The 27627-nt window shown below is 40.7% G+C and overlaps 1 protein-coding gene across 4 annotated transcripts in view; it reads left to right on the top strand.

Moving 5' to 3' along the window:
* The first annotated feature begins 287 nt into the window (after positions 1 to 287).
* The window catches only part of ctnnd2a (catenin (cadherin-associated protein), delta 2a), a 268465-nt gene continuing 241125 nt past the window's right edge, over positions 288 to 27627 (top strand). For all 4 annotated transcript variants that reach the window (XM_085287437.1, XM_085287438.1, XM_085287435.1 and 1 more), the window contains exon 1: positions 288 to 666. The gene's annotated coding sequence lies outside the window, so the exon portion shown is untranslated. The remainder of the gene's footprint in view (positions 667 to 27627) is intronic.

Here is a 27627-nt window from a genome sequence, read left to right as displayed (position 1 = left end):
TTAAGGGTCTCATTTAGATTTTGGGTTGCTTTAGGATAAGAGTTGGTTTTGGGCATACATATGATCGGAGATGGTGGGACACAAGAGACGAGGGAATAAAGGGCGTTTTATGGAGGAGGTTTCAACTGAATGGTACACTTGACGCAAGAGATGATTTTTAATACGAGATTTCGATTCCCAACACCTTCCTACCACACGTCAACCTGAAGATGGCGCTCTATATCTGTCTATTAACAGAGAACTGCACGTGCGCGCGCATGTGCGAGTGAGCGCGAGACCGAGACGGAGGGCTGCTGTCTGCCTCCTCTCCTCTCCGGTGGTGTTGCCTCCCTGTCGCTGCAGTGCATTGCTGCTCGCTCGCCCTCTCTCTCTCTCTCTCTCTCTCTCTTCCTTCCTCGCTTTTGTACCTCGCCTCTTCCTCCTTCTCACCCGTCTCTTCCACATCCCTCTCATCCTCCTCCCTGCGGATGCCTCAGCCTTGCACCCCCGCCCCAGCATCCCGGCAAATGGTTGTTCCATCCCCGGCAACTCTGGACGCAGGACGCAGCGAAAAGGCTCACAGCTCCGTTCTGATTTGAGCACACTGCGGATTGACTTGAAAGAGGGGCGGACCAGGGACAGTAGGGAAACGAGGAGACGCCTGACAGTGGCCAGGATCTCATTTCGGTAAGTCTTCGCGTTATTTTCCCCTTTACAGTATCGGGCAGAGAGGTGGAAGCTGTCGGGTCCACAGACGCCCGTGCTTTCTGGTCCTTCATTTTAGTACGACTTGCATATTGGAGGAATGCGCAGGGGGTGTGAAGATGACTTTTGGGTTCCTTCGTGTATGTTTTTATGAAACTGGTTGGCTGAGTTAAATATGATGTCCTGCTTTTAACAGCGAGCTTACTGTGAAGCTCATCGCAGGAACAAGACTCCTGCTGTGCAAAGATCACCCAACACATAACAGATATTTGGCACCAGCTGGCTGCTGACCTAAATTCACCACTGGTTGTGCGTAAAAGTACTCCAAAGGTGCAAAAAGGCACCGTGTCAACAAAAGAGATAGAGGTGCTCTTTATTTGCTAGACTGCTGAAAGTCAAAACCAGAAATAAAGTTTTTATATTCTTCATGCTGTCTGGACTTTACTGCGTTTTACTTCTAAATCAATCGACTTTTTTTCCCTTCTTTTTTGGAACTCCCCTTTTTCTGTAAGTTTCTGGCTCACCAGAGGTAATAAAAAGATAAGAGTATGGGTGAGACTATATACCTTTTCCACAGCCATACTTGTGCTTTGATCAATAGACATTTGCAGGAGGGGGATTGGGCGCTGGCAGTTTGTCAAGGGCATACAATATATCAAGCAGATGATGTGGAGGAGAGCAGGAGGAGGGCTGGGCTGCTGGTAGGCATGCTGTGGATGCATGTTCAGGCTGCTGCAAGTCAACTCTTGGGCAGGTGCATGATGGACAACTAACATAAGGATGTACAAGGATTGAAAAAGTGCTAGTATTTGCTCTGTCGCATCAAAGCCCCCGTTGCTGCAAAAGTACAAAAAAAAAAGAAACAAAAAAACTTTTGAGATCTGCAGGTTTAGGCAGCTTCCTCTGTGGCCAGGTAAGCAGCCTTGTGACAATTCAGTCTCCTCTAATTCCCCTCAAACTGACTGAAGAATAAAGGAATATATTTTTCCTCACATACGCCCTACATGGATGGCAGCCTCAATTTGTTTCAGCCAGCACTTTATCCACTTTTCCAGTACTTTAAGAAATGACAATACAACATTCCTCTTCCCCATGAGCTGCACATCCTCAGGAAGTAGATTTTTTTAAATGTATTTATTTATTTTTACTGTTGAAGGATAAGAAGCATTAGAAATGATCTATCACTGTGGGAACTCTCTCAACAGTTCCTGCGCAATCTCCATCCTTCACATACACACAGATACTGACACATGCTCCATCCCCTCTAAGTTTTCTAAAGATTAGCTTCTTTTATGTCCAGTGAATGTCTCCAGTGGCCATGAAAAGCCTCGTCCTTCATCGCGGACACAGATTAGGCTAATTCACACAGCAGCACAGGCCTAATGCCTAATCACTATGCTGCGCTGGCAGAACAGAACAGTCTTTATACTGTGGTCGCCCAGAGAGGGAGGGAAAGACAGCGAAAGAGAGCAAAGGGGGGAAGCTAGCCGCCGGTGCCTATTGATCGGACGGAAGGGCTTCTGTCTGGCAGGCGTCCACAGGATGAAGTGCTGACGACAGTCCAACAAGCTGCCACGATGAGCTGGCCTTATACGTAGTGCTGATGTGAATGGAAGAGTTTGAATTATAGTTATGCTCTCTTTAGCAGAGCTGGGTCAGGGAAGATTGGAAAAGAGTGTATGTGTTAAGAGTTTTTTTTTTTTATCATCAGAATGTGCAAGTTGGTTGTGCAAAGCAGTGATAATGCAACAGATAAACAGGTGAACAGGTGCCATATTGCCATATTGAGACTTTCAGACTTGGGCATTCACTAAGCACAGCAAACAGGCTATTGTAAACCACATCAGGTATGTTTTTTTCCCCACATGGTGTGCCCGAGGTCAATTCTGTGCACATGAAATGAGTGAAGACCAGGATCAAGACAAGCAGAAAGGAACTCTCAGTGGCATGTGCTTTGATATTTGACCAAGTGTGTCAAGTCTAACAGGACGCGATATAACGAGTGTTGTCTGTTGACTTTGCAATGTAAAATTTTGGTGTCAGCAATAAAATGTTGCTTTCTATTCTTACTTTAAAATGAATATTGAGACAGAGGTGTCTGAGTAGGATGACACTTTCCATCTTTTTTTCCTTCACCTGCTTCAGAACCTTTCATAATTCATGTGACTCGGGCAGCGAGACAGCGTACTGAGCTCAGACACTGTCTGACACCAGTAGTACCTACAGCACCTGTCAACTCACAAGAAAATGAATCTGTTAGAGGTCCAGGGGTTCTGTTCTACACTTAAATCTGACCTTTGACCTCCATATTAAAGTAGGCAAGATGAAAAAGCTGTCAAAACATTTCCTCACAGTAGTAGACAGTGTTTGTCTCCTCAACAGGGAACTGCTTACATACATGACTGAAAGTGAGATTAAATGCTTGTTTCCTTTCTCCTTCATTCCTCCTGCTGAATAAATATAGCTTCATACTAAAGGTGGTCCCTCTTTGAGGTGTAACAAAAGCCCCGATGCTGAATGGCAGCTGTGTTGTGCGTGTGGTTTACACCTATACATTCTGCAAAAAAAGCAAAGAAAAGCAAAAGACAGATAAATATGGAACATGAAGGAAAAAAACATGCATACGTCCCCTTAAATTCAGAACCTTTCAGGCCTCAGGCAATTAGCTGACAGTTGATATACACTTGGCATCGATTCATTTGCATATTCATGGGAATAGGGTCGGTGCTAATTGGCAGCCACACTGTGCTCATCGATCAGATAACTTGATGCTCGTGGTGGCGACTTGATGCTTATGAGCTCGTTTAATAACATAAAAAACACCGATGGGCCTCCGCTAATGGACAATTTTACTGTGTCGCCATTACAGTGGGATTGTTACAAGATCACATACATGTTCCGCACCATTAAACTTTCACTCCTCTTTAAAACATAACTCTTCTTTCCCTCAAGGGTGCAATGCTGTGCACCCAACATGGCTTTCTGATGGATGTTCTAGAAATGATACTTTGCACTTAAGTTTATACATTTAAGTCAGTCATAAAGTAGAATTTTTTTTTTCATCATCAATCAGCGTGACATTGGCAGTTTGCCCCATCAGGAAGAGGATCACCTTTGCCTGTAATGCTGTGTTATTGAGCTGGTCAGTAAGTCATTTCTTGTTTTCTTTAAACACAAAGTGTGGACTTGGAAGTTTATTTCTAAAGATGGAATATTTCTAAAGGAAGGAGTTAATTAATACAATTAATGTATTAATGCACCTTTGATCTTAGGCTGCAACCGATTGAGTACAACAAAAGCAAACAAGAGGCGATTCGTGTTTAAATGTAGGTGTGCACGGTCTAAAAGGTCTGACTTCAAGACCTTGTTCTTCTTACTTCGGGTGTCCTTGACAAGGACAGAGAGGACACAGAGTACCTCACAGCTCGAAGGACCTCAGTTTGTCACTGAGGCTTTGGCCTTTTTATAAAGAAAGGAAGGTACTGACAGTGTTTTCTGTTGAAAACAAAAGAACTATTAAACACGGGAAATCAATGGTTACCCAGGGAATAGCATTTTTTGAGATAGTATCACCAGACTCTGATGGTGTGACGCGGCCTCCTTTTTTTTCCACGCCTGCCTGCACGGTTAATGTATCCTCACCATCTGCTGACCTTCGCATTAAAGCTGGGAAAAGATGGAGAAAATTTGCAGTTTGGAGGTGAGTGGACTGGACAGTGTCATTAAGCCGCTACAGCTTTGGCTGGACCGAGTAACTGACATAATCTGCCTGTTTCAACCTTCTCATAGCTACTTAGCATTTCTCTGACTCCATATGGAAAAGTTTCATTTTGACAAAAAAGGTGAATGTGGGGTGGGGTAGGGGCTTCTCCCCGTTTTGGGAGATGGGTGTTGAGACTAGAGAATTACCTACGAAAGCTGGGCCAAGCTCATGCAGCAGATAGGCATGGAGGCTTCTTAAGTGCCCTTGAGCATTTTGTCTTCCTCAATCACACACTTCTCTTTTTGCTGTAAAAGAAGAGGGAAAAAAACGTGCAATTTTAACAATGCCTCGGATTTATGGCTCGATTTCCACTGATGCCACATATAGTAAAAATATATGGCCTCATAGTGCAGGTAGGTGGTAAAAGGTAAAATCATTCACCAATTGCTGTGTATTGTACGCGGTGGTGATTAATGAGAGCAGGACTTTCAGAAGCGCAGCAGGAAGGAGACAGGGAGGGAGAGAGAAGATAGTGATATGTCAGTGTTGGAATGAGTCCAGGAAGCCAGCAATATGTGTGAGGGAGACAGACAGAGAGAGAGGGGGGTGGGTGGGTATGGATACCTGCTAGTGTGTCTCTGCCGCTGACTCTCCTCCCATCTTCTAATGAGCCCGCTGCATATGGGACTCCCTCTGTCAGCCCACTGCCCTCCTTCTTCCCCTCAACTCCATTATCCTCCCTCTTTTCCTTTACTCTTTACTATGAGAAAACAAAAGAGTAGTAAAGAAATTAAATTAAGAAGTCAAAAAGCCAAAGGGAAGATAAAAGAAATGGGTGATGTGACAAGAAAAAAGCACAAAGACGTGGGGGGTCAAGCATGCAGGTTAGGGAAGAGGGAAGTGGCAAAAAGATAAAGAGATTAAAAAAAAGATAGGTGAGGTGGGTGAAAAGATGACGTGGTGGAAAAAATTGAGAACTAGTGGCATAGCTTGAAGAGCGAAAGAGGATTATAAGCGCTGAGACGAGGAAGAAGCAGGGAAGCTGAGACCGGGAATCATCAAATGTAAGAAGTGACAGAATAGTGTGAAGAAAAAAATGCCCAGCAGAATGACAGGATGACAAGGAAAGCCACATGACGGCACCGTGCTGTACTTCTTAGTGTCAAAAATGAAAATGCTGCATATTAAAACCTAACGATGTGTGTTTAGCGCGGGCCTACAGTGAGCCGTATGTCAGTGGTTACCTTGCTGTGACATCGTGTTTGTGCCTACCACACTTTACTGTGCTAGGCTGAATAATTAATTGGCTCAGCTAGCCAGGTCTGCCAGAGGTAATTGAGCATCAAAGAGAAGCTGGAGCCCAGATCATCCTGATTTCCCTGGGCCAAAATGAAGCCCGGAGCTGGCTTGTGCATGTATGACAAGTGTGTCAGCGTGTGTGATTGTGACCTTTATTACATGTATGGGGGTTTGTCATTAGGATTCGTATTTGTTCAGAGGGTGGAGAGTGTATGCCTCATTGTTGCTGCGTGTCCTTGGGTGCATATGTGTGTGTTGTTGTTGTTTTGTTCAGCTCCTTGACATTCTTTTAATGAGGTTGCCTGCATTACAGTTTCACCACCTGCCTGGTCCTTTCTGCTGGCTTGTTATTGACTAAAACACTGAATTGTAGCTTTGTTCCTGGAGAGACCTGCACTTTGAACCTGTGGGTAAAATCATGGTGTGAAATTAGGATGAGAGACATATATTGGTCTGATATCAAGAGATGCACTTTGCAACAAGTGCGGCAGTTGTTAAGAGCATATGTGGCGCCTCACTGGAGAGAAAAAGACTTAGGCATGTTGCGTGGCAGGAAGCAGGGAGGTATATTGTTGTTGGCTTCATCTATAGTTTCTCTGCACAGCAACATACTATTATCTTTCTTGCTTGTCAAGTGGGAAATAACATGTTTGATGGGATATGAACACCTGTGCCTGATTGCAAGAGTTAGGTGTGTGTGTGTTTTCTCATCTGTTCTTTTAACCTTCATCTCATGAAATTCATTTTAAGCAACATTTAAGCAAATGTTGGTTGTGAATGTCAAGGACTAGCAATCACCTGGTTTCTAAATTAGTCTATGCAAAGTTAAGCAAATTGTGAAATTGTCTGTGTATGTGCAGCAAGCAGAAAACTATTATCTGTTGAATAGAAACACATCAACATACATCAACATAAAACAATATTGGATTAAAAGACAATACTTTATTGCTTTAATTTGATTTATTATTTGTTTCCGGGATGAAACTTTCTTTAATTTCCTTCATTTGGGATTGGTAGATTTATAGGTTAGCAAAAGATATTGGAAACATTGTAAACTTAAATTTAGAGTCAGTCAATTTTTCAGTTATTTAATGGAAAAAAAATTATATTGTGAATATTGAATCTAGTGACTGAGATGAACATCGCCAGTCATTGTAATTGGATTTTAATGTATGTGGCTACAGATGGTATCATATGCAAAATCACAATTTCCCTCTGATAAACAGTTTGATTACATTCTCATAGTGTATGAGGGTTTAACTACCTGAGTCCAACAGTGTTAGATCCACTTAAAAGAAAGTACCTAACGCCGGCTGACAGGAGCTAACAGCGGCAAAATCAGCAGTGCTTATCTACAGAAAGTTTCAGGATATCCTCAACAACTGACCTCAGTATCACTGTCACCTTACAGAAGCTTCACTGAGTCATTGAATAGCATCAGAATCCTTTCACAAAGTCCAACAGGCTCCTCCATAATAAAAAGTCCTGGACACATATTGATAGCTGAGGTAAACAGCAGTCTGACAGCCTATACTCACTACAGATGAACAGCAGCCAGAATTCTGTCCTGTAGCAGCCACTGTATTTAGGATTATGCACTTAAATTGGGAGGGATGAGAAAAAAAGAGGTTGACTGCAGTCTGCTGACATCTAGCGGTGAGATATTCCACACTGTAACTTTAAGGCACTCTCAATGGCATACACATCTGGCTGGCCTGCAGAAGTTTTACAAGTAAAGAGAGGATCGCAGGGCAGATGAGGGAAGGTAAGTAAGTTCTTTCAAAACATCAAAGGTTCATGTTGTTGCTTATTGTCAGGGTTTCATATTTACTGTAATTACGGGAACTTACGTCACAATCAGTTTGCACATCACTTTCATTTTTTCATGGCAGCTGCTTGTCAAATACAGCGTGAAAAAAGTCTCTTTCTCACAGTTGTGTGCTCTTCAGTAGTTTTACTATAAACACAACACTGACACTCTAACAGCAGTGCAGATGTTTGAGAAATCAAGCGTTAAATATTTTATATTGATTTTCTAGAATCACTAGCAAGGCAGAAAAAGCGCTACTGAAGTATGCAAGAATAATATTTGATATTAATTTAAATGCACTTTTCTTTATCTCACAGCTGTCCTACATCTGTATAACAGCTGCAGCTGTAACATCATATTTAACTGTGTAATAAACTAGATACTGTCCTTTCCAAAAAACATATAGATTTTTCTTACTTTCTCGTCTTGAGTAATCCTGATGCCACACACACACACACACACACACACACACACACACACACACACACACACACACACACACACACACACACACACACACACACACACACAGTAGTGTTTCTTAAAAGCTTGAGGGCAGCCAAGTGGTATAAATGCCATGCCTGATGCCTGTGGTGGGATCAGCAGACAGCCCATCAGCAGCCTATACTGATCCTTATCAGCTGTGCATTGCTGTGGCTACTTCCATCCGTCCGTCAAGCACTTTCTTACATCTGTAGAAAGGGATGTGATGGAAATGACAGGAAAGACAGAGACATAAGGAGATAGTAATCAGAAAAATATGACCCCTTTATAGATTGGTACTTCTCAGTTTATTGCTATGGTGTGCAGGGCTTATGTGTGTGTGCATTTGTGTCCCCTTGGATCAATGGAGAGAAAAGAAGGAGAGTGAAAGGAGGAGGCTGACATTTAGAAGAAAGAAGGTTAGAGGTACTTTGGAGAAAAACAAAAATGGCCGGTGACATCATCAGCAGAGGCAGCAGCCACCTGCACAACGCAGACCACATAGCATGATTTGTAAAGAAGATGGAGGATTTAGCTGTGAGCATTTCTAAGAGTAGAACAGCAGCTGAAATAATGTTTTGACCATGGGGCGTTTTATTAGGTTGTTTATTGATGTGTGTTGACACTGGAGAGCTACATCCACAGTCAAGCCCTAGCCCCTGCTGTCCACATTATTCGATTTCATTTCACAGTCCCAGAGCTAACAAAGGCAGGTTTTCTGTCTAGCTACACATTGTACTTGTTCCAAGTAAGCTGCGTGTGCTCTATTCTGATATTCAGCATTTTTATTTATGCCCAGTTCCTCTTGGGGGCATCCTTTGTTATACAGTATCCCTGTCAACAAAATGTTCTCTTTTAAATTAACAGTATACAGAGTGGCTGTGTATGTTGGGTGTTTTTCGATTAAAACAAGAGTGAATCTCTCGTTGCCTGCAAAGGGCACGTCGATGAAGATGGAGGTGCATGTCTTCCTGTGTTGCTGGACGTGGCCTGTAAGCCCCACTCTTACAGAGGAGTTTTTCTTAATCAGGTTTTTAAGTAAGCAGGAGCTGGAGTTTTCCAAGATGGATAATGGGATAAAGATTGATTGATTGATTGAACTCCAAACATCTTCTGCAAAAATGTGCAGATCATCAGTGCAAAAGTGCTGAAAAAAATGTCCCAAATTATAAGTTTTACTTCCAAATTAAGCGATTAAGAGCTGGGTGCATAATTATTATTAATTATTATGTCAGTTTAATCATTAAAATTTTTTTGATTAAAGAGTTATGTTCTCACGCGCCTTAATTTGCCCCTTCTGTCTTCCAAAGGATGAGCAACACGCCTTCTCCGAACGCTTTCGAATGTTCAACAACACACTGTTCTATTAGCAACCAAAGTATGCACATGCAGCTCAGTCCAAGATGAAAATAAATGAAAGGCAGTTCAAAGCCAAATTGTTCAGGAGATAATGGTAATTTCACAGTGTTATTTTGTGGAAAGCAGTTACAGATTTAAAGCAAAATATAAATATATAAGAAGAAGAATTAGAGGGTGTAACTTAGAAAATTTAGGAATTCACACCTTACTATTAATTACACGATTTGAAGGGGTAAACTTACTATTATAATAGCGTTAATAGATTTCCAGTGGAGCCAGCTAAAACTTCCTTAGGAAAAACTGGAGAATGATATTCATAGGCTGACTGGAGGCTTGTACTCCCTCCGGCAGACCACACTCAGATTCACTCTGAAATCTTGTTTTTGGTTTTCTTCAAAATGTATAGAGAAGAAACCAAAAACCACAGCAAGGGGATTGTTGTTGTTGCGCATTTGGCATCAAATTGCTTTATAAATAGCGTTTGTCGTTACTTCTTTATTCTGTCTGATGTCTCCTGTACTGTGCAGATCGCAGCTATGACCCGGCTCTGGAAATGCAAGTGCACATTAATTTCACTCATCTGTCTTCTGTGGGTTGCATCTGCGATGTATAATTCATCAAGTAACTCTCTGGTGATATCCGCATATAAATTAACTTAGATATTGTGCAGCTCATGAATTTCTAACGATGTATGTACACAGTGGCGTCGCAGCAGTACATCAGCTCCGCTGTCTCTTGCTTGCGAGAAATGGAGTGAAAAACATTTTGTGTGTTGGAATGTTCTAAGTCATGAAATGGATTTAAAAGTGGCCCACAGGCTATTCGTGAAATGTTCCTGAAGCAGAGCCGCCCCTCACTGTTGAGTGTACCAATTACGGATGGAATCTGCTGGGTGTGTTTAGAGATTTGTCAGGTACTGTATCTCGGTAGCAGACACACACACACGCACACACACACAAAACAAAAACAAAAAAAAAAAACACTGGGTGCATCTGTTTGATGGTACAGATTTGACAGAAGCTCCATTGATGCAGAGAAGAACAGAAATGCAGAGGAGGTTTGATTGTTCTCACCAACAGCTAGCTTTGCACTCAGATAAGGAAACTGAAAATGTGTGGGTTGCTGACAACAATTATTTAATAAAATGTAACAAAGTAATGGTGACTTGGTATTTTAAAATGCCATCTGGTCTTTAACTTGTTCTGTCTGCAATTTTGTAATAACGCTTAACTTTTGTTGGCTTGTGCAGCATGTGCCTTTTCTTCTAGTTTTGAGACTCGCTTGCTTTGGGGGAACATTTTAAACAAGCCAGACAAATTCCACCCGCACGTTCTTTATGAAAAACTAAAGTAATTTGCAAAGACAAGATACCCCTTGCTGTTGTTTAGGCCAATTAGGCTCAAAATCTGCTGGCTCTGGGCTTGTGCCAGGGATTTAGAATGAAAGTCTTTATGTGTCAGAAAGATGGCTTTGAAAAGGACTGAAAGAAAAAAAATGCTTGCTGATTTCCAGAAATGCACAGAAATGGTAAACTCACACACACACACACACACACACACACACACACACACACACACACACACACACACACACACACACACACACACACACACAGCCGCACAGTTTCTGTCACTCTCATTTCTCTTTTCTTTCCTCCCTTTTCTCTGTGGGCTACTGATAGGCAAGACAAGAAAGCCAAAAGACAAACAGTTGATTTTGTACTCTATATTCGCAACAGACTTCCACTTTGCAACCAGGGAATTCTGCACACACACATACAAAAACACACGCACGTGTGTGCAGACATAGGCTGCAGTGAAGAGGAAGCCACTGCCAGAAAACTGTGGAGGAGGGAGACTTGGGTCAGTACCTCCCTGCTGCACTGCTTCCAGTTTGCCTATGTGACATTACTTCTGATAATTTGACCTGCACTGCAGACATGGGATGATGGAAGATATTTTCTCAGCGGAACCTTTGGCTCTCAGAGGTTTTCATACCGAAAAAGAGACTGTGTATTTCTCTCCAATAGAAAAAATAAAATGATATTGATTTCACAGACATGGCAAGCAAAGAGCAAAATTACATTTATTAGAGGAAAGCTACCTCACCTGCCCACCTACTTTCTGCAGATGGGCACTGTTATTGTTTCCAGACGCGAAAGGTCACATATAAATGATAGTTGTGATTTTTACAGTATGGCATTTACCATTTATGAATCCCATTGCACAGGTTATGATTTGAGAATGTCAGAAGACTGAGGCACACTGCTTGGTTTATTTTTTATTCTAACCCACACACCCAATGGCGTCTTTATAAAGAAATGACATCTCTTGTCCAAAGAAAAGAAAGAATAATTTTTAATTGTTTTTGTTAATTTTATTCTGCAAAAAAAAAGGAGAAAAAAACGAACTAAAGGCTTCGACCTCTTCTTCATTGATGCGTGACAAGTTGAACTGTTGAATAATCTGGGATCACAGGGTCTAATGAAACCACAGGCAGTGAGGTGTCTGACTTTGATCTTTTGGAGGCTCTTAACCCGCCAGCGCGCCAAGCCTTAAACTGTTGCGACATGAGGGGAAAGGGGGAGCCAGGAGTGGAAGTTTTTTAGATCTCGTCAAGTGTTTCAAAGTCTTACATCACTTCCATGTCTTCCTCCAGGAGAGTATTGCAACAAACCCTGCTTTAAGAGCAGTCAATTCCTGTTTTTCCCCTCATATTGAGGTATTTTGATGGGTCAGTGATGGGAAATTTTGCGAGGGAGTCGTGTCATACATCGGGACCTCACACGTGGATATGCGTGTATACACACAAATGCACACTTTTCTGTTTTGTATACAGCGTGGGATGTTCTGCTCTCACACTGTGCAGCGAATTGAATTTTCATTCTCTCATGGTTAGTCAGGCAGTGTTACTCTTTCTGCCATTATGGCACATTCAGTAAGACAGCAGGCGGCCAGAGAAGCATAGAGGTCTCCACCAGCTTCTCCAGAGGAGGCTTGCCACCCTCAGCCTCATGCCCAGCAGCGGACACTCTTTGTTGGCTGGCTGGCTGGCTGGTGGGGGCTGAATGGAGATGGCACCATGCTGTGTCTCGCTCATACACCTACTGTAGGTGTAGTTATGATATACAGACATGCACAGACAAACACACACATGCACACAAAAAGTCTCCCAGAGGAGTCAGTTAAGAAAACATACACCCATTTTCCATTTTTTCTGCCTTTGTCCCAAACACTGCAGGGTAAATTGAGGGTCAGCAGGTTACAGGCAAGAATTATGGCACCATCAAGGTCCAGTTGTCAAGAAACCATGGTAACTATTAGCTCTGTTGGTTTGGTTGCTATGACAGCGCAGATATTACCGGCTGACTGCAGGCATGAAGTAATATAATGGGTTGGTAGAGGGAGGGGATTAGACTTTGTGAAGTGTACATCAAAGTACGGGGAGAAAAAGTACCAATTCTGTTTGATCAAGAATAGACTAATAAGGCTTCAGATGCTGGATGGAGTGGTAGTGCAGGTGTAGTGAAGTGGCTTTGGAGTAGAATTTGCAGAGCAAACTGCTCTTCTACACAACAAGATAGGAATTTATTATTAATCTCCTTTCTTTTGTCTCATTTTCATAGCTTCTCATAACTGTTTTTCATGGTAGTCACTAATCAATAAATTACTTTTTTCAGGTATTCTTTTATGCAAATATGCAGACTCATTAACTTTGTATCTATACGCATCATTTTCATCTCCCGCAAAGGGAATGTGAATTTAAAATGCTGTTTTTTTGTGTGTGTGTAGCTGCCATTAACATCCTGGTGTGGGAATAACGGTGGCTTTAAGATATAACCGATTGTGATGCAGTCTCCTAAAATTTCTGATGCAGGGCCAGTAAACAAAATATGAATTTGATTAATTTATCGCTGAAGTACAATTATGTCCGTGCTTGCCATTTATATTGTATAGACTGACATAAAATCTGCTACTTGATGTAAATCTTGCAAATGCATTAATTCAGAGGTATCCAGTTTAACCTGACGTTAAACAAATCTAATGAACACCATGTAGCCAGTCAAAGTCAATCCACAACTCTTACATTATTAAAATTGCTTCACAGTTTGTGCAAAATTCATCATGTTATTAATTTTTGCTCTAGGTTATTTCTGCTGCCTCTCTGCTACCTTTTTTTTCCTGTAGTGGCTGGTAATATTTTAGTCAGTGCATTGTTGCATGCTTGTGTGCCTCAGTGTGTTTGCGAATGCCAACAAAGTAGCGTGACTTTCTAAACATTTGCAGAATGGCTCCTAAAAATAAATGGTTCTTCTAGATCTCATAATGTGCAGAGATATTTACCAGCTGCAGTTCAGTCCTGTTGACAAGAAGAAGCAAAAACAAAGACAAATGGCTGAAGAGCGGTTTGGCAGTCGGCATCCCCTAGTTTGAATCTCTCCCATCAGACAAACATCTTTCTCATGCTTGCCTGGCAGCTCTTACAATCTGATTATTTTAGTTTACATGACAGATTGCCTTACTGTTGGTCAGTGATTAATGGAAAAAAGTTTGGGATTATCCATATTAATATTTGCCTTGGATTATTGCAAACAGCTAGACAAATAAACAGTGCAATTATATGAAAATAATCAAATCTTTATACAGTTGTATAGACAAATACATATTTCTGTTTCTGTTGAAATTTCATGCATACTGCTTTTCTCATACATCCCGGTAATGCTGTTTATAACCCAGCAAGGCTGAAAGTACGAGATGGCACCCATAGTAACAAATTTGGCACGGCATTATTTCAGACAGGCTACGAAGTTGAGCTCAGCCCACAGTCGTCGTAGATTAGCCGCTAGCAGCTGATCTCAGTGCCAGGTGACATCAGCGTTTAGCTCAGCTGATACGCTTTGCATGGCATGCAATAAAGGACTTAGTTACTTTAACTTTCCTCAATAATAATAATGATAATACAGAATCTTTAAAAAACAAAGTTACAAAGTTATTAATATGAAACAAAAAGAGATTAAAAGTGAGGATTAAAGAAAATTATGTAACAATGAACAATAGGAAAAGGTAATACAACTATTTTGAAGGAAAACACAGAAATGGGCAGCATGTTGCCTCACAGGAAGAAGGTCCTGAGTTTAATTCCATCATCAGTCGTTCTGCGTGGAGCTTGCATGTTCTGCCCATGTTTGCTGGGTTCTCTGCGAGTATTCCGGCTCCCTCCCATAGTCCAAAGACATGAAGTTAGTGGGGATAGTAGGTTAATTGGAAACTCTAAATAGCTAATAGGTGCGGATGGTTGTCTGTGTCTATATGTTAGCCCCGTGACAGCCTGGTAACCTGTCCAGGGTGTACCCTGCCTTTTGCCAGAAGGCAGCTGGGATCGGTTCCAGCTCTCCCGCGACCCTGAAAAGGATAAGCAGGAGAAAATGGATGGATGGAACATCATAGATATAACTCAGCAATCTGATCTCCTCAGGGAGAATGGGTGCACTGACAGAAAAAAACCCCTGATCAGATGGGATTGTGGGATTGTGAGGTTTGGCTGAGGAGCCCAGGTCCCAACCAGGATGGAATACGGTGTCAGGGGATCTGAAATGTACTGTGGCATGAGCTCACTGAGGGCCTTAAAAGTTAACAATAATCTTAAAATCAATTCTAAAATTAAGGTAACCATTGCAGAGAAGCTTAAATAAAAGTCATGTGTTTGCTTTTTTTGTTATAGAGAGACGTTTTGGACCAGCAGGTAAGTTTAAATGAATCTGAGTAATCAAATCTAGATAGAAGCATGTATGATGATCTCTGTGGTAAATGGTAAATTTGTATAGCGCTTTACTAGTCCCTAAGGACCACAAAGCGCTTTACACATCCAGTCATCCACACATTCACACACTGGTGATGGTAAGCTATGTTGTAGCCACAGCCACCCTGGGGCACACTGACAGAAGCGAGGCTGCCGGACACTGGCACCACCGGGCCCTCTGACCACCACCAGTAGGCAACGGGTGAAGTGTCTTGCCCAAAGACACAACGATCGAGACTGTCCAAGCCGGGTCTCGAAGCGGCAACCTTCCGATTACAAGGCAAACTCCCAACTCTTGAGCTACAATCGCCCGTGGCTGCATCAGCAAGACAGTTCGCAACCCACCTCAATCCCAGCTCCTCCTTTTCATGTTATGTCTGACCTAATTAGAGTCTTGTCTGTTGCCGCTGATGGTCGGTCTGTAGAGATCTTGCTGATGCCTCTCCTGTGTGGCTTCCCATGGGAAGTCTGGGATGTTTTAAAACTGAGCCGTCTGTCAGATACAAAAGACTGCAGACGAACATATTCTGCTTTCGATTGCAGTGGAAATAACTGAACTGAGGTTTGTGCATTTTCTTTTTTATGCTCCTGGTATTGAATCATTAATCATTACTTAAATTATCATTGCTTAAATTCCATTATCCAGTTTATCGACCTTTTACATTTTTTATCTGGACTTTAATTTCTCTTTCATTTTTTACACACTTCAACGGTTGTTCATCAAATGTAACAAAATGCACTGTGCTTAGTGTTATTGAGGTCTTCAGATGAGGGTATCGTGCTTTTGCAATCAGTCCTTTTATTAAAACTTCAAGCTGTCTTTCTATCAGATGCTTGAGAAGACCTGATATATTAGACACAGTCAACCCTCAGATAACCTTGATGACTTGGTTTCCCCAGATTCCATTTGTTACCTTCACACACATGCACATACACCGTAAGAGGCCACAATCAAGCCAGGAGGGGAAGTCACTGACGTCCCATATGTCTCCTGTAGTAACAGCTGATGCCAAGTGCCTGATCACACCTCAGAGGAACGGTGGATATAAAAGAGGAGCGACTGAATGCCTTAAAATAAGATACAATGTTATGGATTGGGCTTGACACAGCATCTCGGAAAGTCATCCTGAACACAGTTCACTCGTCTCCCTTTTTGCATTGCACCACAGTGGAATGGGTTTATAATGAATCCAATGTTGTCTCTGTCCTGTCTATGTTTACATGTCTTTCTTTTTGCGGAAGTATCTTTTAACCTTGCTCAGTTTATTCAGATCAGATAGAGCGCTCTGTGTCTGGCTTTCAATTTTTGAACCAAAAACGTGTATGCACACACGCATGCACATGCAGACACTTTCTTTATTCACAACTAGACAGACTAACTAGCACCCCCAAGGCCTTTTGGCTGGTGAAAAGGGACAGAGAGCGCTATTGTTTTCGCTGTGATTCAGTTAATACACAGAGATTAACACAGTGAAACTGTTCTGTGCCACCCAAGGGCTTTGGACCCAGAGAGAATGAGCACTGAATGCATTTATCTCACTCTCTTTGCCCTATCTCCTTCTATTTCCCTGTCTCTTTGACACACACGCACACAAGCCGCACATATTTAGGCACTACCAAACAAACAGTTGAAATTACGGCGAAACGCGGTGCATGCACCAAGCATCTGTCGGTGTGGAGGAATGTGTTCAGTGGCTGATAAGGAGGAGAATATGACAACAACATTAGAACAGAAATGCCAGCACAGCAACATTTCTTTCACACTCACGCTTGCCCCTCACATTTAAACACTTCACACACATATGCTCACACACATTCTCTTGTCAGACTAAATAGTCAAGCTTTTCTATTACTGGTAATGATGGAGCGCGCTCTGCATAATGGGTGTGGCAGCAAAAGACACACACACACGCAGAAAAACATGTCACAAAAGAAATTAGAATTATAATGCAGTTTATTTACATTACAAAATGGCGAAAGGTGTTTAAAAGCTGCCTTCACGGAAACATTAGTTTTTAAAAAGGGAAAAAGGGAGAATGAGGACTAAGAGGGAAGGCAGCGGAGAGATGCAGGCTGGTGAATACTGGACAAAATACCCATTGTGGCAGTGACAGTGAGAGAGAAGGCAAGGTGAATGAGCCAGAGGATGACATCATACTGACAGAAGCGAGGCAGCAGAGTCCCAGTGGGATCTCCGTGCCTGTGACAGATGTACGGCATCTCAGTGGGATCAAACACAACCAACAGGCAGACTTTCAGACTTGGAGCAGCTGGAAGAGCATTAAAATAACATCTAAGCCTTGCTTGTGTGCATGGGTGTCACCTCTTCAGATGGATGCGTCACCCATTAGAAGGTCTCAATTCAGAATCCATTCAGAACAATTAATGTAAAGATAATGATGTTTTTTTTTTTTTCATATTTCACGTATAAAAGGCAGTCACATTCGACTTGATGAGTGTCTATTTAAAAAGCTAATTAATGATGCACGGAGAGGCAGGGTGCATTTGATAAAGTGACATAATGATAATTGTAATAAGTGATCGTAAAAGGATAATGTGTTAGGTATTGGATTTCCAAAAGTGTCAAACCTCTAATAATGCTGCAAACTCTACCTGTTATTGGACTTGACATCTGAGAATTAATCATGTAGTATTAAAATGTCACTGATAGTGGGGGTTTTTTCTTGAGAGGAAAAAAAATATTGTGAGTAATCAAATTCTGCCTGTTACAGTAACCTTAAATGTGTCAACATTTCTCCTGGCACTCATTTCACATGACAAAATTGAATCTTTAATGGTTTATTTATTTTTCAATGAAACATCATATTTTACTCAGAGCCTCTACAAAGTCAACAAAGCATTGCTTCAAAAGCAAGTAAAAATAGCTTTTCAGCTTCCAACCCATACTTTTTTAACTGGTAGCTGATTTAAAACCAGTGAGGCAGTTTATACTCTATGTCTCTATTTTTGTTTGTCAAACAGCTAGTTATGTAACCAATTTAAATGTGCATTTTGTGTGTGTGTTTGAGTCTATGAGCAACAGAACCCCCACAAGATCATAAGACTGCTCATCTGTGTTTCTCACTCTGTCCTTTCTTTGTTTCTTTGTTCTTTTCATGTCTTGCATCTTTTTATATTTTTCTCCGTCTATCCAGCGAATTTAGAATACTGACCTGTGAGCTTCGATCTCCCACTCTCCAAGTAGCTGCCCTATTTTTTTGGTGGTGGATCGGGGCGGGGGGGGGGGGGAGGCTGATGTCACACTGTAAATTGGAAGTGGAAGACTGTAATGCAAATAAGAAGAACAACCACAAAAAACCCCAACAGCTATCTCAAAAGGAGTCAGGCATCAGCAAAAGGGATGGGTTTATTGAATCCCTTTGTTTGTGTGTCACAGTTCCTGCTTGTTTCTGAACATTCTCACTTTTGCGACAGTATGTAAAACAAAACTACCAAAGAAAACAGTCAGATATGAAATGGCCACCCATTTTTCTTTTGCACCTGCTATATCTCATTTTCCCCTTTGGTCTTGTCACAGAGGAATGGACTGTTTCATTAGATCACAGGCTGACTCAGGTCTGCTGTCTCAGAGATAACAGCCAGGTAAATGTTGGCCCCTTTGAATGCCAATCATATCTTCACACACAAGACAGCGTGTGATGACAGCTGTGGTCAAGGTTATCATCTGAACCCACCATACCGCCATTGCTCTCTGTCTGAGAAACGCCTTCTTCCCTTTTTTCCTTTTCCTCACATTTTCTCCTCTGTCTTCCTCTAAGTGTCCCTAAGTGTTTCAAACTGCTGCGTCTGTGTGGCTCTTAGAAGAATGACTTTCAGGTCAGTCACACTTCTGCTCTGCCTGTCTTTAGCATTAGCAGGTTAGTTATCATGAAAGGCAGTGGCTCGGATTTGGGTGAACAATGACTTCCATGAGCCATGCTGCTATTTCTTCCTAAATTACAAGATTTTCAGTGGATAATATGCACACACACACATGCAAACACACAGACTGTATTTGACTTTACAGTAGCTTTATATAGAAGGTCATTTTACATTTTTTGTTTGGTCTTTGGCTCTATTCAGAAGAGAAAGACAGATGCCTTTCACTTAGTAAATAGTTAATGAATGACCTTGAGCTGTGTATAGTGTTCATGTGCGCAACACTATGTACAGTGCAAAAACTGACTTATAGTCACATATCTCTACTTTGTGAGCAAAAGGAGAGAAAAAATGGGGGAGCAGCCTTTTTTTAAGCACCATGGACAGCTCCAAGATTTGCTTTCAGCGCAAATAGCTGGTAATAGCAGTTTTTAATTTCTATTTTCATTGGCTATCACCAGCCTGATTTCCTCTACAGGCTCATTATTAACATCTGTCAGTTTTCCAAATAGCAAAGTTACCAAGTTGGTCTTTAGAACAAGTTCCCACAGCGGTAAAACTAGACTCTTCTTTCAATTACATTAATGAAGGTTTTAACGTGGCCTCTGCCTGAGCAAATGGCATTCAGCTGTGCTTTTGGGCAAGTGATGCTTCAGTTACCCATCAAGGCAGGTGGCTGAAACTGGACCCAATCAATAAAAAGAAGACTGAAAAACACTGCTGCAATACTTTAAACTGTGTGTGTGTGTTGTGTTTCTGTGAAACCAATAAAAGCTCAAAAGTATAGTTTCACACAATAGAAAAATGAAATTATTTTTTAGCAAAAACTTTGTGGAATTAGGCTATTACAGAGAGGTCCACCAGGATTGTTCTGACTGTGGTTTCTATAGCTTGTTAACATCCTTAACATCGAAGAGAGGAGCAGCAGTGTGTTTTATAACAATATGTTATGTTATATTTTTCCCATGGCGAGTCAGGGAAAAATACTAACTTTGATAGCAATATGAATTATATAGGTATTAATATATACCACCCCAGGGGCTGGAAGAAAACCATACATTATGCTGCTCTGCTACAATTTTCACAAAGTCAAGACTTCAAACAAAAGTCAAGCAGAAAGCAGAAAGCAAAGTCAAACTTTTAAAGCCAGTTAAGGCAGATTCTATTCACTGGAAAATGTATAAAGATTCAAAAACACTTTAAAATGCATATTGCTTTGTGTGTCCATACAGGATTGTTTATGAAGGACAATGCCTCTGAGATTTACAGGGAGCTGTCTTTGGCTGTAGAGAAACAGCGGGAACCACGAGTAGCCTTCCCCCAGGCATCTGTTAGATATCAGACTTCATCTCTGTTTTTCTTAAAAGGCAGACTACAGTATATTTTTCTTGTTATAAATGGGTTTAGGATATCATACATCATTACATGCATGCATTTGCATACTTCAGGGAAGGATTGGGTTCTTGCTCATGCAATATGTCATTACAAATGCTCTGACTCCTTCACTGTATATATATGAATGAGTGGGCTTGGAATCCAGGCTACTATTATGCGTACTTACTTTACAGTGGTGACAGAAATGAAATATATAGGCTTTTGTGGGAGAAGTCTGTACTATGTCTTTGCAAAAGTGAATATGGTTTCTGCTCAAGATTAGATTAGATTTAAGAAAGTGACTTATTAAAAGAAACAGAGTGGTTCACTGGCTGAGTGACTTGTGTAATGTTAAAATATCGAACTTAGAGCTAATCCACGAACACTGTACACCATCAATGAACCATGTCTTACACATATTTCAGTCACTGAAGTGTAAAAAGTCCAAATCATTGAAAAACTGGGTACTCTAGCGATGTGTGGCATATTTAAACTTGAATTCACACAAAAATGGTTACTTATCCATGTCGTCACAGCTTTTGGCTCACTTCTCTTGAGAGTTTCCACTTTCTACATCAGATTAGTCTTTTTCGTTGCATCCTTTGCGGCTGTGTGCGGTTAGCACGGTGCTGGTTGGTGATTAACAGGTATCACACTGTTCTGACAGGTGTGAAGAAAATCAGAGGGAGGTGTGAGACCAAAGACAGAAGTGAAGCCCAGGAAAGAATATGTCTGGGTTCTTTCACTTTGTATCCTATTTGTTCCTTTGCGTTGGATCTTCCCTCTCATTCTCTTTCTTTTTGTCTAAAACCAGTTTTTACTTCACTTCTTCTATTCTTGAGCTCTTTTTTTCCCTTCACTTGCTCACATATTGAATTTTTTTCTCCACACTGCATAGTCTCCATCTTTGTTGCTAAGAGGGTTGAGTTACTGTAGCTTCCTTTGTGTCTCACATCCTGGTTGTCAGAGGTGACAGTAGAATCTGTTACTTGCTGCTTTCTGCTGACAGCTCCTGTTCCGTGAGGTGACATCTTTGTTTCAGATGTGTTAATGATACAAAGTATGTATAAGCTTGCTAGACAAGGTGATAAAATCTGCTCATAAGCCTTAATTCCTTCCAGGCTGATTCTGTTTTTAATGACCAAATTCACCTTTTATTTCATTACCTGTGTGTCGCATTGACCTGACTTTTTACTGGTGTACTGTGTAATCCAATCATCGGGATTTGGATACAAATGATTTTCAAGTCAAGGGCGCTACCAGCAATCTAATGAGAATGCCAAAACAATTGAAAGTAAAATTATTTTATTCCTTTTTAAATTTGATGAAGCTTGAGACAGATTTATATCTGACTGAAATTAGTGGGAAAGGCATGCTTCACAATAAAACAGTCATAATGTGTATAAAGTAGACATTCCAAGATTTTATGCAATAAACAAACTTTGAAATAAGATTTTCTCCTCAAAGGGCGTGTGTTCTTCTTGGCTATTAAGCATTGTCTTTCCTGTCTCTGCTATAAATATAGAAAAACTCATGTTACAGGGAGGAAGTTTTACCGTATTCTGTAGTAGGAAAAAGTTGTAATTATTTCTAACCCTCTTTCTTGGTTTCCCTGGTTGTTGGCCTAGAGATTTCTGACTTTGTATGCAGATGGTTTCTCCCGCATGTCTTCAAACCCAGCACCCAATCTAGGTCAACCATCTCGCTGCTTCCCAGCTGCTTGACTGAACTGTGTGCATATATATGTGTGTGCATGTTTAGCGCTCCAGGCTACAACAAAAAAAAAAAAGTAAAATACATTTTTATATCTTGCGCCTTACAGAAAAATTCATTAAATATACATGCTGTGCTACCTCCATAGAGGTTTTCAAAGTTATAGGTGTGCTTACAGTAGAGTTATACATTAGTCTGTGTCACAGAAGTGCTAACGTTGCAATAGCTCTACGTATTGATTGAAATAATCAATGGCTCTGTCTCTGTTGACTGCTTGCATTGGGGCTTTTGAAAGCAAAACAGACCTCAGGCATCAGATCACAGTTGTCTGTGACCAGCTTCCTGAATCACTGAGGCTCTGGAGCCATAAGCCACACCCACCGCAGTCTCACTCTGTGGTTTGGTATTGCCTCCTGGAGGGTTATCTGCGCTTGTCCACTCCTCTGGGAGGAATATAATTTTGACAAACCATCTTCAGGATAAGACTTTTATTTCATTCAACACGTTTAATGGAGTTCTTAATATTTATTCTTAACTTGAATAAATGTTTTCTAATTAACATTTTTTTTGTCTTCATAACACACTTGGGAGTCTTACCTTAATCTTTGCTGAGTTTATTACAGTTTTTTTTGCATGGAAAGCTGGAACTGTAATATACAGGTTATACAAAAAATATACTGTATTGACAAAAATAGTGAGCCACTGTTTGCTGTGGAGCGATTTCTGAATAATGTTCCTTTATTTACCTAATGTTCATCTAAAATTATGAAGGATTTAAATATCGCATCATCTACTATACATTATGTCACATCAAAAAATTCTGTATGCAAGCAGATATCAAAGCCTGTGGTCGTTGGGCCCTCAGGTCGCACCACATTAAAAACAAGCATAACTGTGTCAAGAAAATCATTGCACAGGCTCAGGAACACTCCCAGAAATCATTGTCTGTGAACACAGTTCGCCATGCCTTCCACAAATGCAGGCTAAAGGGCTGTCATGCACAGACCAAGCCATATGCGACTATGATCCAGAAACGCTGCTGGGCCAAAGCCCATTTAAAATGGACTGAGGCAAAGTGGAAAACTGTTCTGTGGTCAGGCCAATCAAAATTGGCTCGTTATCTGCCCTCTGTTCAAAAGCCTGCATTTCTGATGGTGTGGGGGTGTGTAAGTGCCTATGGAATTGGCAGCCTGCACGTCTGAAAGGCACCATTCATGTTGAACAATATATACAGATTTTAAAGCAATATATACTCCCAGCTAGACAATTTTTCAAGGAAGAGCTTCTATATTACTTTTTTTTTGTTTATACGTAGAAAAACAAGTACATGAACATTTGAACAGTCCCAAGCCAGTAATGTCAGCGTAAATGTTTTTTAAGTTACTCATGTCCTTACTTCACTTTGTATAATAATCATTTCCTGTAGACTGGGACACTTTCAGTCTGTATGTGCGTGTTTCAATTACCAGGATCTGCTGAACCACAATCACCCATTGTTGATAGCTCAGTGTTTCAGTCATTAGTCAGTTTTTTATAATTGTCTTTGTGCCACCAGGATTCCCTTTAACCTCCTTAGATCCAAACTATTTCATGGCATGCATTTTTAATTACTCTTTGCTATTTGGGCTGATTGAGACGTGATGAATGTAAAAACAAAGAATTATGTTTTTACCTGATTTTGCTCTACAAGGGCTGGATATCCACATATGAGGACATTTGTTTTAAATTTTGATAGAAAAGCAGCAGTATAATGTCCTCGTAAGAGATATCAGGCCTTTATAGAGCAAAATGTTGTATTTTGGTCTAGAAAATCCAAAATGCGATGTCCACATATGTGGACACCAGGTCCTAGGAGGTTAAGATGACCCGAGCATAGAAGATCAAGACAATGTTAACCCTCATACTGCATCTATTAAAACAGTATTGCCTCATTGTGGAAGAGTACAGGTGTTGAACCGGCCTGACTATAGACCAGACCTTTGAACAAGTGAATTAATTTGATGCATAATGAAAGAAAACAAACATGACAAAGAAGACCGAGGATTGTTGAGCAGGTACAACATTCCTTTCCCAAAAAGTCCAAGAACTGGTCTCCTCATTTCCCAAATGTTTTTAGGCTACTGTTAAAAGAAGCGAGGATGCTTTTTTGAAACTTTTTGCTGCCATCAATTTGAAAACGATCTAATATTTTTCATGAAATGGTACATTTTTCTAAGTGTAAAGATTTGATATTTCTACATACCATTGTGAATAAAATATGGATTTATGTTTTATGATTTATTAATTGGGGTTTTACTTATAAGGCACAAGCCTATGTTATACTGGCACCATTTCCACGGTGTACCCCGCCCCTTTCCCCGTGATAGCCGGGAAAGACTCTCTTTCTCTATATTTTATTTTTCACGTTAACCTTTGTAAGTATGTATAACACCATCCATTTATATTTGTTAGTCTTGTTTTGAAGTGCATGTTTTCAGTTCAGAATATTCTTTACAAGAGAATACTGTACCTATTTTTAGCCACGAGTGTCTGCATATTTAAACCTGTAAAACTGTTTACGCTCAGTTGTGATGAGCTGTGCATGTGCATTCCTCTGATGCCTGCAACATCACGTGCACTCCCTCCGTCTCTGAGCGCTGCTAACTGAATTATGCATTATTCAGAGTTTCATATTAGACGATACATGGAGGTAAATTAGAGCTATCAATCATCCAAGACATTTATGTGCTAGACTATGAGAATGATTTTTGAAAGGCAAAGCAGCCTTTGGAAGTCACGAGTGATTGGCTGGGGAAATTGGGTATGGAAATTATAATTATTATTTCTTCATTTTCTTCATTCTCCAAGCTTTGGCTCATTCTGATGACATTAGCATTATTAGCCATATGTTAGAGATGATTATTATTTGAGCTGTTGAGGATGCTGGCAAGGTGCACACAGCTAATGAGTTACAACATATTCAAACCACCCAAAGTCAGACATTTCTGTCAAGTCTAACTTACATATTCGACATTCAGACTGTGAGTAACAGTTTCGGAGCTACAGGTCCCATAGTCGTATAGTTGTATTAAAAATTCTGAGAAGAATGAACAGGTTGGCAGAAGTCAGTTTTAATAAAACGTGCATGGTTCACAGCAATGAAACACAGACCCAGTGGAATACGTCATTAACAGCTGCGTGCCCATATGAGCCTGTTTGTGTTTGTGTGGGTGTGCGTGCGTGCGTTGGGTTAAATGTGTGTTTCTTTCTTTGAATCCTTGATTGCTTGCAGGGTCAAGAGACTCCCCAGAGGAACAATAATATTCAGAGAATGGCTTTGTGCCTAATATGCATGAATGGCCGTGTTACACTGAGCCACTTTAGAAATATTTGTCTTTGAAACGTGACACAGCGTATTAGCTCCTCTCAGGCTAATTTAAGCATGTCAAAGGAAGTACTGACGGAATACTGATGGTATCCAGTACACAACAGGATTTCTTTTAACGTTTATTTTCCTTATTAAAGCTATTACCTCCAGGGGGTGGGCTCAAGAAAGCATTTTGAATAAGAATTAGTTCAAAAGAGGATTGTTATTATTCACTTACTTCTGACAGCTGCTCTTTGTTCACACTAATATGTGCATACCCAAATACAGTAGATAAATGCGTGTGACAGGCAACCAAAGAATGGCGTAGAATCACCTATCAGGAGTATGGTGTGATGGAAAATAATACTGTTTTTCTTTATTTAAAAAAATTACACTTATGATGTATTTGTTGCTTTTTAGACACTGTTTCACAATGACTGGTTCAAATGGCACATCTCAAATCCGGCACAGTAGGTTTGTGCTTGAGAGCAGAATAAAAGTCAGCTATCTGAACCATCAGCGGTAAAGATCTGATTTTGACAACAGCCTCGGGAGTAATCCGTGACAAAAGACAGAAAGCTGTAGTGATGGGATTTCCGGCTCTTTTTAGAGATCCAGCTCTTTCGGTTCGGCTCACTAAAAAGAGCCGGCTCTTTCGGCTCCGAACCGGCTCTTCAGGTTGTTTTGTTGCTTTAATTAATTTATTATTAACAATAATATAAAATTATGCACAAAAGGAATTACTAACGTAAAAACAAGTGGTTTTATTTATATATGTTTATATATAAATATATGCGGTGGCCCCTAGAGACAAAACACGTACAAACTCCAAAACACATTTCTAGCATGAACTGAACTTCCAAAGCAGAGCTACTAGATCACTTAAATTACACAATTGAAAGCATGTGTGTATTGTTTGTATATTTATACACAGGCACTCATATATATATTCAAATAATTTAAAAAAAAGTTCATTTACCTGTTATTACCACACACCAAATCCGGTCGTTGGTACTTGCTGGCTTGTGTAGCCACAAGATAACAAAGGCTCAACACTGCGCCCAGCATCCTGGAGCACTTCTGTTGTCTTTTGTACTTGTTTTGAGTTTTTATGTGCTTCTGAGTTTTTATATGCTTCTGAGTTTTTACGTGCTTCGGAGTTTGTACGTGTTTTTACGTGTTTTTGGAGTTTTTACGTGTTTTGGAGTTTGTACGTGTTTTGGAGTTTGTACATGCTTCAGAGTTCGTACGTGATTTGAAGTTTGTATGTGCTTTGTCTCTAGGGGTCACCGTAAATATACTTTTATTTATTCACTCCACATAAAATGTAATAAATAAATCATATAATACAAAAATCAACTATTCACATTTCAAGTTTTAACTATTTAAATTTTCAGCTTTTTCCTTTCACAAATTTAAAGTGAAAAGAACACAAAACACTGCAAACCACAACACAATTAAATATAAATTATAATATGAAAACTAAAAGAACATGCATATTCTCTGTCATATGGACCTGCATGAATAAACTTTCTCAATCCTTTATCATCTGCAACCGAAAATAGTTGTGGATGATTACTATACCTTTCTAATGTTGTTGTCCCTGCCTCTCTTTCTCTCTCTCTGGCTCTGTTCCTGTGCTACTGAGTGTAACTACCGCCCCTCCCCCCTCTGCCCAGCGTAAAGCACAAGGCTCGCGTGCAGAGTGAAGCGGAAAAAAAGTGCGAGAGAGAGGCTGAGAGAAAGAAAAAAAAAAAAAAAACCCACGTGACGGCTCGCGATAAGGAGTCGGCTCGCGTCGTTCACGTCAAAGAGCCGGCTCTAAGAGCCATTTCGTTCGCGAACGACCCATCACTAGAAAGCTGGCAGGTCCTCCTTGCTCAACGGTTTAATGCAGCCGCAAGGCAAGTTACCTTTTACGTGAAAAGACAGACTCTCACTTATTCTTAAGTATAAAATCTCATTTTCTAGCATCTTGAGCATTGCTTTTTATTTTTTTTACAGACATGAATAATTCGATACAAAAAACAACAACTAAAGTGAGCCTGACTCTAGTGAATCCCTTATATCCGTGTATCTCAGGAACATGCATGAATTATCGATGGATCAGATGGTTACACCCAAGATTAAACGTGTAATGAACAGAGGTGATTACAGGCAGATCGTGGCGAGAGAGAG

The sequence above is a fragment of the Mchenga conophoros genome, linkage group LG9 (assembly GCF_057382185.1).
Source record: "Mchenga conophoros isolate Kocher_MC1m ecotype Shallow Benthic linkage group LG9, M_conophoros_male_GT1.1, whole genome shotgun sequence".
Lineage (NCBI taxonomy): Eukaryota > Metazoa > Chordata > Actinopteri > Cichliformes > Cichlidae > Mchenga > Mchenga conophoros.
The sequence above is the reverse complement of the archived record's forward strand: the minus strand, read 5'-3'. Positions and strand labels throughout refer to the sequence as shown.